The following is a 14,849-nucleotide window of genomic DNA, read 5'->3' as shown; positions in this document are numbered from 1 at the left end:
TTCATATCTGGTCCCATTCTCTCCTGTCATTCATATCTAGTGTCCCATTCTCTCCTGTCATTCATATCTAGTGTCCCATTCTCTCCTGTCATTCATATCTAGTGTCCCATTCTCTCCTGTCATTCATATCTGGTCCCATTCTCTCCTGTCATTCATATCTAGTGTCCCATTCTCTCCTGTCATTCATATCTAGTGTCCCATTCTCTCCTGTCATTCATATCTGGTCCCATTATCTCCTGTCATTCATATCTAGTGTCCCATTCTCTCCTGTCATTCATATCTAGTGTCCCATTCTCTCCTGTCATTCATATCTGGTCCCATTCTCTCCTGTCATTCATATCTAGTGTCCCATTCTCTCCTGTCATTCAGATCTGGTCCCATTCTCTCCTGTCATTCATATCTGGTCCCATTCTCTCCTGTCATTCATATCTAGTGTCCCATTCTCTCCTGTCATTCATATCTAGTGTCCCATTCTCTCCTGTCATTCATATCTGGTGTCCCATTCTCTCCTGTCATTCATATCTGGTGTCCCATTCTCTCCTGTCATTCATATCTGGTCCCATTCTCTCCTGTCAGTCATATCTAGTGTCCCATTCTCTCCTGTCATTCAGATCTAGTGTCCCATTCTCTCCTGTCATTCATATCTAGTGTCCCATTCTCTCCTGTCATTCAGATCTAGTGTCCCATTCTCTCCTGTCATTCATATCTAGTGTCCCATTCTCTCCTGTCATTCATATCTAGTGTCCCATTCTCTCCTGTCATTCATATCTAGTGTCCCATTCTCTCCTGTCATTCATATCTGGTCCCATTCTCTCCTGTCATTCAGATCTGGTCCCATTCTCTCCTGTCATTCATATCTAGTGTCCCATTCTCTCCTGTCATTCATATCTAGTGTCCCATTCTCTCCTGTCATTCATATCTAGTGTCCCATTATCTCCTGTCATTCATATCTGGTCCCATTCTCTCCTGTCATTCATATCTAGTGTCCCATTCTCTCCTGTCATTCATATCTAGTGTCCCATTCTCTCCTGTCATTCATATCTGGTCCCATTCTCTCCTGTCATTCATATCTGGTCCCATTCTCTCCTGTCATTCAGATCTGGTCCCATTCTCTCCTGTCATTCATATCTGGTCCCATTCTCTCCTGTCATTCATATCTGGTCCCATTCTCTCCTGTCATTCATATCTAGTGTCCCATTCTCTCCTGTCATTCAGATCTGGTCCCATTCTCTCCTGTCATTCATATCTAGTGTCCCATTCTCTCCTGTCATTCATATCTAGTGTCCCATTCTCTCCTGTCATTCATATCTGGTGTCCCATTATCTCCTGTCAGTAACTAACAGTATAAATAGCTAACAGTCTAAATAGCTAACAGTCTAAATAGCTAACAGTATAAATAGCTAACAGTATAAATAGCTAACAGTATAAATAGATAACAGTATAAATAGCTAACAGTATATATAGCTAACAGTATAAATAGCTAACAGTCTAAATAGCTAACAGTATAAATAACTAACAGTATAAATAGATAACATTCTAAAAAGCTAAGAGTCTAAATAGCTAACAGTATAAATAGCTAACAGTATAAATAACTAACAGTATGAATAGCTAACAGTCTAAATAGCTAACAGTATAAATAACTAACAGTATAAATAGCTAACAGTATAAATAGCTAACAGTCTAAATAGCTAACAGTATAAATAGCTAACAGTCTAAATAGCTAAGAGTCTAAATAGCTAACAGTATAAATAACTAACAGTATAAATACGTCGCTCCAACGGGTAGTATAACTTTTTCATTATATTTCATTATATCACAACGGTTTGATTTGTCTTATCTTAGCAATTTCTTCTCAGCTAGCTACATAGCCGTCTTTGTATCAAAGATAATTGCGTAATTATCGTATTTCGCCGTCCTAACGTAGTCTTCACTAGCCAGCTAGCTAACGTCCACTGATTAGCTGCACTGAGAAACTATTACACTCAACTGAACGACTTGATTAGTTTAGTGTTAGCTACCTACATAGCTGTCTTTGCTGTCTTCGTATCATCGTATCATCGTATCCAAGATAATTGTGTTGTTTAGGTTTAGAGTGTGTAGTCTTAGAGTGATTATCTTAATTTACCGAGGTTAGCTAGCCAGCTATTTGTCGTCCTTAACGTAGGTGACTCTGCTAGCTAGCCAACTCTGCTAGCTAGCCAACAGCTAGCCAACGCTAGCCAACGTCTTCTGTATAGAACTCAACTACCCGGTCGCATTCACAGGTTGTATCACATTTTCACTTCATTTCATTACAGTACAACGGTTTGATTTGTTTGATCGTAGCTAGCTACTTAGCTAGCTACATAGCCGTCTTTGTATCAAAGATAATTGTGTAGTCTAGAGCGATTTTCTAGGTTCGCTAGCCATCTATTGTCGTTCTTTTAACGCAACGTAACGTAAACAACACTGCTAGCTAGCCTGCTAGCCCCGAATAGCAACACTGCAGAAACTATTACACTCAACGGAACGACTTGATTAGTGTAGTGTCAACAACGCACCCACTGCCAGCTGGCCTACTTCAGCAGTACTGTATCATTTTAATCATTTTAGTCAATAAGATTCTTGCTACGTAGCTTAACTTTCTGAACATTCGAGACGTGTAGTCCACTTGTCATTCCAATCTCCTTTGCATTAGCGTAGCCTCTTCTGTAGCCTGTCAACTATGTGTCTGTTTATCCCTGTTCTCTCCTCTCTGCACAGACCATACAAACGCTCCACACCGCGTGGCCGCGGCCACCCTACTCTGGTGGTCCCAGCGCGCACGACCCACGTGGAGTTCCAGGTCTCCGGTAGCCTCTGGAACTGCCAATCTGCGGTCAACAAGGCAGAGTTCATCTCAGCCTATGCCTCCCTCCAGTCCCTCGACTTCTTGGCACTGACGGAAACATGGATCACCACAGACAACACTGCTACTCCTACTGCTCTCTCTTCGTCCGCCCACGTGTTCTCGCACACCCCGAGAGCGTCTGGTCAGCGGGGTGGTGGCACCGGGATCCTCATCTCTCCCAAGTGGTCATTCTCTCTTTCTCCCCTTACCCATCTGTCTATCGCCTCCTTTGAATTCCATGCTGTCACAGTTACTAGCCCTTTCAAGCTTAACATCCTTATCATTTATCGCCCTCCAGGTTCCTCGGAGAGTTCATCAATGAGCTTGATGCCTTGATAAGCTCCTTTCCTGAGGACGGCTCACCTCTCACAGTTCTGGGCGACTTTAACCTCCCCACGTCTACCTTTGACTCTTTCCTCTCTGCCTCCTTCTTTCCACTCCTCTCCTCTTTTGACCTCACCCTCTCACCTTCCCCCTACTCACAAGGCAGGCAATACGCTCGACCTCATCTTTACTAGATGCTGTTCTTCCACTAACCTCACTGCAACTCCCCTCCAAGTCTCCGACCACTGCCTTGTATCCTTTTCCCTCTCGCTCTCATCCAACACCTCCCACACTGCCCCTACTCGGATGGTATCGCGCCGTCCCAACCTTCGCTCTCTCTCCCCCGCTACTCTCTCCTCTTCCATCCTATCATCTCTTCCCTCCGCTCAAACCTTCTCCCACCTATCTCCTGATTCTGCCTCCTCAACCCTCCTCTCCTCCCTCTCTGCATCCCTTGACTCTCTATGTCCCCTATCCTCCAGGCCGGCTCGGTCCTCCCCTCCCGCTCCGTGGCTCGATGACTCATTGCGAGCTCACAGAACAGGGCTCCGGGCAGCCGAGCGGAAATGGAGGAAAACTCGCCTCCCTGCGGACCTGGCATCCTTTCACTCCCTCCTCTCTACATTTTCCTCCTCTGTCTCTGCTGCTAAAGCTACTTTCTACCACGCTAAATTCCAAGCATCTGCCTCTAACCCTAGGAAGCTCTTTGCCACCTTCTCCTCCCTCCTGAATCCTCCGCCCCCCCCCCTCCTCCCTCTCTGCAGATGACTTCATCAACCATTTTGAAAAGAAGGTCGACGACATCCGATCCTCGTTTGCTAAGTCAAACGACACCGCTGGTTCTGCTCACACTGCCCTACCCTGTGCTCTGACCTCTTTCTCCCTCTCTCTCCAGATGAAATCTCTCGTCTTGTGACGGCCGGCCGCCCAACAACCTGCCCGCTTGACCCTATCCCCTCCTCTCTTCTCCAGACCATTTCCGGAGACCTTCTCCTTACCTCACCTCGCTCATCAACTCATCCCTGACCGTTGGCTACGTCCCTTCCGTCTTCAAGAGAGCGAGAGTTGCACCCCTTCTGAAAAAACCTACACTCGATCCCTCCGATGTCAACAATTACAGACCAGTATCCCTTCTTTCTTTTCTCTCCAAAACTCTTGAACGTGCCGTCCTTGGCCAGCTCTCCCGCTATCTCTCTCTGAATGACCTTCTTGATCCAAATCAGTCAGGTTTCAAGACTAGTCATTCAACTGAGACTGCTCTCCTCTGTATCACGGAGGCGCTCCGCACTGCTAAAGCTAACTCTCTCTCCTCTGCTCTCATCCTTCTAGATCTATCGGCTGCCTTCGATACTGTGAACCATCAGATCCTCCTCTCCACCCTCTCCGAGTTGGGCATCTCCGGCGCGGCCCACGCTTGGATTGCGTCCTACCTGACAGGTCGCTCCTACCAGGTGGCGTGGCGAGAATCTGTCTCCTCACCACGCGCTCTCACCACTGGTGTCCCCAGGGCTCTGTTTTTGGCCCTCTCCTATTCTCGCTATACACCAAGTCACTTGGCTCTGTCATAACCTCACATGGTCTCTCTTATCATTGCTATGCAGACGACACACAATTAATCTTCTCCTTTCCCCTTCTGATGACCAGGTGGCGAATCGCATCTCTGCATGTCTGGCAGACATATCAGTGTGGATGACGGATCACCACCTCAAGCTGAACCTCGGCAAGACGGAGCTGCTCTTCCTCCCGGGGAAGGACTGCCCGTTCCATGATCTCGCCATCACGGTCGACAACTCCATTGTGTCCTCCTCCCAGAGCGCCAAGAACCTTGGCGTGATCCTGGACAACACCCTGTCGTTCTCAACTAACATCAAGGCGGTGGCCCGTTCCTGTAGGTTCATGCTCTACAACATCCGCAGAGTACGACCCTGCCTCACACAGGAAGCGGCGCAGGTCCTAATCCAGGCACTTGTCATCTCCCGTCTGGATTACTGCAACTCGCTGTTGGCTGGGCTCCCTGCCTGTGCCATTAAACCCCTTCAACTCATCCAGAACGCCGCAGCCCGTCTGGTGTTCAACCTTCCCAAGTTCTCTCACGTCACCCCGCTCCTCCGTTCTCTCCACTGGCTTCCAGTTGAAGCTCGCATCCGCTACAAGACCATGGTGCTTGCCTACGGAGCTGTGAGGGGAACGGCACCTCAGTACCTCCAGGCTCTGATCAGGCCCTACACCCAAACAAGGGCACTGCGTTCATCCACCTCTGGCCTGCTCGCCTCCCTACCACTGAGGAAGTACAGCTCCCGCTCAGCCCAGTCAAAACTGTTCGCTGCCCTGGCCCCCCAATGGTGGAACAAACTCCCTCACGACGCCAGGACAGCGGAGTCAATCACCACCTTCCGGAGACACCTGAAACCCCACCTCTTTAAGGAATACCTAGGATAGGTTAAGTAATCCCTCTCACCCCACCCCCCCTAAGTTTTAGATGCACTATTGTTAAGTGACTGTCCCACTGGATGTCATAAGGTGAATGCACCAATTTGTAAGTCGCTCTGGATAAGAGCGTCTGCTAAATGACTTAAATGTAAATGTAATAAATAGATAACATTCTAAAAAGCTAAGAGTCTAAATAGCTAACAGTATAAATAGCTAACAGTATAAATAACTAACAGTCTAAATAGCTAACAGTATAAATAGCTAACAGTCTAAATAGCTAACAGTATAAATAGCTAACAGTCTAAATAGCTAATAGTATAAATAGCTAACAGTATAAATAGCTAACAGTCTAAATAGCTAACAGTATAAATAGCTAACAGTATAAATAGCTAACAGTCTAAATAGCTAAGAGTCTAAATAGCTAAGAGTCTAAATAGCTAAGAGTATAAATAGCTAACAGTCTAAATAGATAACATTCTAAATAACTAACAGTATAAATAGCTAACAGTATAAATAGCTAACAGTATAAATAACTAACAGTCTAAATAGCTAACAGTATAAATAGCTAACAGTCTAAATAGATAACATTCTAAATAACTAACAGTATAAATAGCTAGAATCATAAAACACGGGACGAGATGTTAAAAACTGTCCATTGTGCCAATAGATGGAATGCACTCGCATGAGATTTGCCGTGATGTTGACAGAGTGGCATGGGAGGTTTATTTCTTAGACTGGGGTAAGATGTCAATTTTTGGGACACATCCTCAGTAGTGTGCCTTCGAATCAGTGGGTGTTTCGGCCTTTAATCACTAAACACCCTCATCAAAGGTGGCCAGCTAAAGGGTGATCAAGCCTTAGCTTGTGTCCCATGCCCAATTAAGATGTCCCACAGGACTGTGCAAGGCAGGGGCGTCCTCTTCTCTATAAATAGCTAACAGTATAAATAACTAACAGTCTAAATAGCTAACAGTATAAATAGCTAACAGTCTAAATAGATAACATTCTAAATAACTAACAGTCTAAATAGCTAACAGTATAAATAGCTAACAGTCTAAATAGATAACATTCTAAATAACTAACAGTCTAAATAGCTAACAGTATAAATAGCTAACAGTCTAAATAGATAACATTCTAAATAACTAACAGTCGAAATAGATAACATTCTAAATAGCTAACAGTATAAATAGCTAAGAGTCTAAATAGCTAACAGTATAAATAACTAACAGTCTAAATAGCTAACAGTATAAATAGCTAACAGTATAAATAGATAACATTCTAAATAGCTAAGAGTCTAAATAGCTAACAGTATAAATAGTTAACAGTCTAAATAGCTAACAGTATAAATAGCTAACAGTATAAATAGCTAAGAGTCTAAATAGCTAAGAGTCTAAATAGCTAACAGTATAAATAGCTTACAGTCTAAATAACTAACAGTATAAATAGCTAACAGTATAAATAGCTAACAGTATAAATAGCTAAGAGTCTAAATAGCTAACAGCATAAATAACTAACAGTATAAATAGCTAAGAGTCTAAATAGCTAAGAGTCTAAATAGCTAACAGTATAAATAGCTAACAGTCTAAATAACTAACAGTATAAATAGCTAACAGTATAAATAGCTAACAGTATAAATAGCAAAGCGTCTAAATAGCTAACAGTATAAATAGCTAACAGTATAAAGAGCAAAGAGTCTAAATAACTAACAGTCTAAATACCTAACAGTATAAATAGCTAACAGTATAAATAGCTAACAGTATAAATAGCTAAGAGTCTAAATAGCTAACAGTATAAATAGCTAACAGTATAAATAGATAACAGTATAAATAGATAACAGTATAAATAGCTAACAGTATAAATAGATAACATTCTAAATAGCTAAGAGTCTAAATAGCTAACAGTATAAATATATAACAGTATAAATAGCTAACAGTATAAATAGCTAAGAGTCTAAATAGCTAACAGTATAAATAGCTTACAGTCTAAATAACTAAAAGTATAAATAGCTAACAGTATAAATAGATAACAGTATAAATAGCTAAGAGTCTAAATAGCTAAGAGTCTAAATAGCTAAGAGTATAAATAGCTAACAGTCTAAATAGATAACATTCTAAATAACTAACAGTATAAATAGCTAACAGTATAAATAGCTAACAGTATAAATAACTAACAGTCTAAATAGCTAACAGTATAAATAGCTAACAGTCTAAATAGATAACATTCTAAATAACTAACAGTATAAATAGCTAGAATCATAAAACACGGGACGAGATGTTAAAAACTGTCCATTGTGCCAATAGATGGAATGCACTCGCATGAGATTTGCCGTGATGTTGACAGAGTGGCATGGGAGGTTTATTTCTTAGACTGGGGTAAGATGTCAATTTTTGGGACACATCCTCAGTAGTGTGCCTTCGAATCAGTGGGTGTTTCGGCCTTTAATCACTAAACACCCTCATCAAAGGTGGCCAGCTAAAGGGTGATCAAGCCTTAGCTTGTGTCCCATGCCCAATTAAGATGTCCCACAGGACTGTGCAAGGCAGGGGCGTCCTCTTCTCTATAAATAGCTAACAGTATAAATAACTAACAGTCTAAATAGCTAACAGTATAAATAGCTAACAGTCTAAATAGATAACATTCTAAATAACTAACAGTCTAAATAGCTAACAGTCTAAATAGCTAACAGTATAAATAGCTAACAGTCTAAATAGATAACATTCTAAATAACTAACAGTCTAAATAGCTAACAGTATAAATAGCTAACAGTCTAAATAGATAACATTCTAAATAACTAACAGTCGAAATAGATAACATTCTAAATAGCTAACAGTATAAATAGCTAAGAGTCTAAATAGCTAACAGTATAAATAACTAACAGTCTAAATAGCTAACAGTATAAATAGCTAACAGTATAAATAGATAACATTCTAAATAGCTAAGAGTCTAAATAGCTAACAGTATAAATAGTTAACAGTCTAAATAGCTAACAGTATAAATAGCTAACAGTATAAATAGCTAAGAGTCTAAATAGCTAAGAGTCTAAATAGCTAACAGTATAAATAGCTTACAGTCTAAATAACTAACAGTATAAATAGCTAACAGTATAAATAGCTAACAGTATAAATAGCTAAGAGTCTAAATAGCTAACAGCATAAATAACTAACAGTATAAATAGCTAAGAGTCTAAATAGCTAAGAGTCTAAATAGCTAACAGTATAAATAGCTAACAGTCTAAATAACTAACAGTATAAATAGCTAACAGTATAAATAGCTAACAGTATAAATAGCAAAGCGTCTAAATAGCTAACAGTATAAATAGCTAACAGTATAAAGAGCAAAGAGTCTAAATAACTAACAGTCTAAATACCTAACAGTATAAATAGCTAACAGTATAAATAGCTAACAGTATAAATAGCTAAGAGTCTAAATAGCTAACAGTATAAATAGCTAACAGTATAAATAGATAACAGTATAAATAGATAACAGTATAAATAGCTAACAGTATAAATAGATAACATTCTAAATAGCTAAGAGTCTAAATAGCTAACAGTATAAATATATAACAGTATAAATAGCTAACAGTATAAATAGCTAAGAGTCTAAATAGCTAACAGTATAAATAGCTTACAGTCTAAATAACTAAAAGTATAAATAGCTAACAGTATAAATAGATAACAGTATAAATAGCTAAGAGTCTAAATAGCTAACAGCATAAATAACTAACAGTATAAATAGCTAAGAGTCTAAATAGCTAACAGCATAAATAACTAACAGTATAAATAGCTAACAGTCTAAATAACTAACAGTATAAATAGCTAACAGTCTAAATAGCTAAGAGTATAAATAGCTAACAGTCTAAATAGATAACATTCTAAATAACTAACAGTATAAATAGCTAACAGTATAAATAGCTAACAGTATAAATAACTAACAGTCTAAATAGCTAACAGTATAAATAGCTAACAGTCTAAATAGATAACATTCTAAATAACTAACAGTATAAATAGCTAACAGTATAAATAGCTAACAGTATAAATAACTAACAGTCTAAATAGCTAACAGTATAAATAGTTAACAGTCTAAATAGATAACATTCTAAATAACTAACAGTCTAAATAACTAACAGTATAAATAGCTAACAGTCTAAATAACTAACAGTATAAATAGCTAACAGTCTAAATAGCTAAGAGTATAAATAGCTAACAGTCTAAATAGATAACATTCTAAATAACTAACAGTATAAATAGCTAACAGTATAAATAGCTAACAGTATAAATAACTAACAGTCTAAATAGCTAACAGTATAAATAGCTAACAGTCTAAATAGATAACATTCTAAATAACTAACAGTATAAATAGCTAACAGTATAAATAGCTAACAGTATAAATAACTAACAGTCTAAATAGCTAACAGTATAAATAGTTAACAGTCTAAATAGATAACATTCTAAATAACTAACAGTCTAAATAGCTAACAGTATAAATAGCTAACAGTCTAAATAGATAACATTCTAAATAACTAACAGTATAAATAGATAACATTCTAAATAGCTAACAGTATAAATAGCTAAGAGTCTAAATAGCTAACAGTATAAATAACTAACAGTCTAAATAGCTAACAGTATAAATAGCTAACAGTATAAATACATAACATTCTAAATAGCTAAGAGTCTAAATAGCTAACAGTATAAATAGTTAACAGTCTAAATAGCTAACAGTATAAATAGCTAACAGTATAAATAGCTAAGAGTCTAAATAGCTAAGAGTCTAAATAGCTAACAGTATAAATAGCTTACAGTCTAAATAACTAACAGTATAAATAGCTAACAGTATAAATAGCTAACAGTATAAATAGCTAAGAGTCTAAATAGCTAACCGCATAAATAACTAACAGTATAAATAGCTAAGAGTCTAAATAGCTAAGAGTCTAAATAGCTAACAGTATAAATAGCTAACAGTCTAAATAACTAACAGTATAAATAGCTAACAGTATAAATAGCTAACAGTATAAATAGCAAAGCGTCTAAATAGCTAACAGTATAAATAGCTAACAGTATAAAGAGCAAAGAGTCTAAATAACTAACAGTCTAAATACCTAACAGTATAAATAGCTAACAGTATAAATAGCTAACAGTATAAATAGCTAAGAGTCTAAATAGCTAACAGTATAAATAGCTAACAGTATAAATAGATAACAGTATAAATAGATAACAGTATAAATAGCTAACAGTATAAATAGATAACATTCTAAATAGCTAAGAGTCTAAATAGCTAACAGTATAAATATATAACAGTATAAATAGCTAACAGTATAAATAGCTAAGAGTCTAAATAGCTAACCGCATAAATAACTAACAGTATAAATAGCTAAGAGTCTAAATAGCTAACAGCATAAATAACTAACAGTATAAATAGCTAACAGTCTAAATAACTAACAGTATAAATAGCTAACAGTCTAAATAACTAACAGTATAAATAGCTAACAGTCTAAATAACTAACAGTATAAATAGCTAACAGTCTAAATAACTAACAGTATAAATAGATAACAGTCTAAATAACTAACAGTATAAATAGATAACAGTATAAATAGCTAACAGTCTAAATAACTAACAGTATAAATAGCTAACAGTCTAAATAACTAACAGTATAAATAGCTAACAGTCTAAATAACTAACAGTATAAATAGATAACAGTATAAATAACTAACAGTATAAATAGCTAACAGTCTAAATAACTAACAGTATAAATAGCTAACAGTATAAATAGATAACAGTATAAATAGATAACAGTATAAATAGCTAACAGTATAAATAGATAACATTCTAAATAGCTAAGAGTCTAAATAGCTAACAGTATAAATATATAACAGTATAAATAGCTAACAGTATAAATAGCTAAGAGTCTAAATAGCTAACAGTATAAATAGCTTACAGTCTAAATAACTAAAAGTATAAATAGCTAACAGTATAAATAGATAACAGTATAAATAGCTAAGAGTCTAAATAGCTAACAGCATAAATAACTAACAGTATAAATAGCTAAGAGTCTAAATAGCTAACAGCATAAATAACTAACAGTATAAATAGCTAACAGTCTAAATAACTAACAGTATAAATAGCTAACAGTATAAATAGCTAACAGTATAAATAGCAAAGCGTCTAAATAGCTAACAGTATAAATAGCTAACAGTATAAATAGCTAAGAGTCTAAATAACTAACAGTCTAAATACCTAACAGTATAAATAGCTAACAGTATAAATAGATAACAGTATAAATAGCTAACAGTATAAATAGCTAACAGTATAAATAGCTAACAGTATAAATAACTAACAGTATAAATAGATAACATTCTAAAAAGCTAAGAGTCTAAATAGCTAACAGTATAAATAGCTAACAGTATAAATAACTAACAGTATGAATAGCTAACAGTCTAAATAGCTAACAGTATAAATAACTAACAGTATAACTAGCTAACAGTATAAATAACTAACAGTATAAATAGATAACATTCTAAAAAGCTAAGAGTCTAAATAGCTAACAGTATAAATAGCTAACAGTATAAATAACTAACAGTATAAATAGCTAACAGTCTAAATAGCTAACAGTCTAAATAGATAACATTCTAAATAACTAACAGTATAAATAGCTAACAGTATAAATAGCTAACAGTATAAATAACTAACAGTCTAAATAGCTAACAGTATAAATAGCTAACAGTCTAAATAGATAACATTCTAAATAACTAACAGTCGAAATAGCTAACAGTATAAATAACTAACAGTATAAATAACTAACAGTCTAAATAGCTAACAGTATAAATAGCTAACAGTATAAATAGCTAACAGTATAAATAGCTAAGAGTCTAAATAGCTAAGAGTCTAAATAGCTAACAGTATAAATAGCTTACAGTCTAAATAACTAACAGTATAAATAGCTAACAGTATAAATAGCTAACAGTATAAATAGCTAAGAGTCTAAATAGCTAACAGCATAAATAACTAACAGTATAAATAGCTAAGAGTCTAAATAGCTAAGAGTCTAAATAGCTAACAGTATAAATAGCTAACAGTCTAAATAACTAACAGTATAAATACCTAACAGTATAAATAGCTAACAGTATAAATAACAAAGCGTCTAAATAGCTAACAGTATAAATAGCTAACAGTATAAAGAGCAAAGAGTCTAAATAACTAACAGTCTAAATACCTAACAGTATAAATAGCTAACAGTATAAATAGCTAACAGTATAAATAGCTAAGAGTCTAAATAGCTAACAGTATAAATAGCTAACAGTATAAATAGATAACAGTATAAATAGATAACAGTATAAATAGCTAACAGTATAAATAGATAACATTCTAAATAGCTAAGAGTCTAAATAGCTAACAGTATAAATAGCTAACAGTATAAATATATAACAGTATAAATAGCTAACAGTATAAATAGCTAAGAGTCTAACTAGCTAACAGTATAAATAGCTTACAGTCTAAATAACTAAAAGTATAAATAGCTAACAGTATAAATAGATAACAGTATAAATAGCTAAGAGTCTAAATAGCTAACAGCATAAATAACTAACAGTATAAATAGCTAAGAGTCTAAATAGCTAACAGCATAAATAACTAACAGTATAAATAGCTAACAGTCTAAATAACTAACAGTATAAATAGCTAACAGTATAAATAGCTAACAGTATAAATAGCAAAGCGTCTAAATAGCTAACAGTATAAATAGCGAAGAGTCTAAATAGCTAACAGTATAAATAGCGAAGAGTCTAAATAACTAACAGTCTAAATACCTAACAGTATAAATAGCTAACAGTATAAATAGATAACAGTATAAATAGCTAACAGTATAAATAGCTAACAGTATAAATAGCTAACAGTATAAATAACTAACAGTATAAATAGATAACATTCTAAAAAGCTAAGAGTCTAAATAGCTAACAGTATAAATAGCTAACAGTATAAATAACTAACAGTATGAATAGCTAACAGTCTAAATAGCTAACAGTATAAATAACTAACAGTATAAATAGCTAACAGTATAAATAGCTAACAGTCTAAATAGCTAACAGTATAAATAGCTAACAGTATAAATAGCTAACAGTCTAAATAGCTAAGAGTCCAAATAGCTAACAGTATAAATAACTAACAGTATAAATAGATAACATTCTAAAAAGCTAAGAGTCTAAATAGCTAACAGTATAAATAGCTAACAGTATAAATAACTAACAGTATAAATAGCTAACAGTCTAAATAGCTAACAGTCTAAATAGCTAACAGTCTAAATAGCTAACAGTATAAATAGCTAAGAATCACTTTGTCACTAAATGTCCCAGTCAAAACAACATAGTGATCTACCCTCTGGTCTATACTACATAGTGACCTACCCTCTGGTCTATACTACATAGTGATCTTCCCTCTGGTCTATACTACATAGTGATGTACTAATGAAAGTCGTGCACTATTTAGGGAATAGGGTGCATTATGTAGGGAAAGTCGTGCCCTAAGTAGGGAATAGGGTGCATTATGTAGGGGAAAGTCGTGCCCTAAGAAGGGCATAGGGTGTATTATGTAGGGAAAGTCGTGTGCTGAACAGCCTGGTCTCATCCTAAGACGTTGTCCTGGTCTGCTGTACCTGGTGCTGAACAGCCTGGTCTCATCCTAAGACGTTGTCCTGGGCTGCTGTCCCTGGTGCTGAACAGCCTGGTCTCATCCTAAGACGTTGTCCTGGTCTGCTGTCCCTGGTGCTGAACAGCCTGGTCTCATCCTAAGATGTTGTCCTGGTCTGCTGTCCCTGGTGCTGAACAGTCTGGTCTCATCCTAAGACGTTGTCCTGGGCTGCTGTCCCTGGTGCTGAACAGCCTGGTCTCATCCTAAGACGTTGTCCTGGTCTGCTGTCCCTGGTGCTGAACAGCCTGGTCTCATCCTAAGACGTTGTCCTGGTCTCGTTTGTGAATGGTGGGCAAGCGTTAGTGTCTCTAATGGTTTGTGAATGGGGGGCTAGCGTTAGTGTCTCTAATGGTTTGTGAATGGAGGGCTAGCGTTAGCGTCTCTAATGGTTTGTGAATGGAGGGCTAGCGTTAGCGTCTCTAATGGTTTGTGAATGGGGGGCTAGCGTTAGCGTCTATAAGGGTTTGTGAATGGGGGCTAGTACAGCTTACATAATAATGTGAAGCTCTGCCATAACAAAAGTGGTGACACTCCGAAAACACTGTTTCCA

The sequence above is a fragment of the Oncorhynchus gorbuscha genome, unplaced genomic scaffold (assembly GCF_021184085.1).
Source record: "Oncorhynchus gorbuscha isolate QuinsamMale2020 ecotype Even-year unplaced genomic scaffold, OgorEven_v1.0 Un_scaffold_1813, whole genome shotgun sequence".
NCBI classification, from domain to species: Eukaryota; Metazoa; Chordata; class Actinopteri; order Salmoniformes; family Salmonidae; genus Oncorhynchus; species Oncorhynchus gorbuscha.
This window is presented reverse-complemented; position numbering follows the sequence as displayed.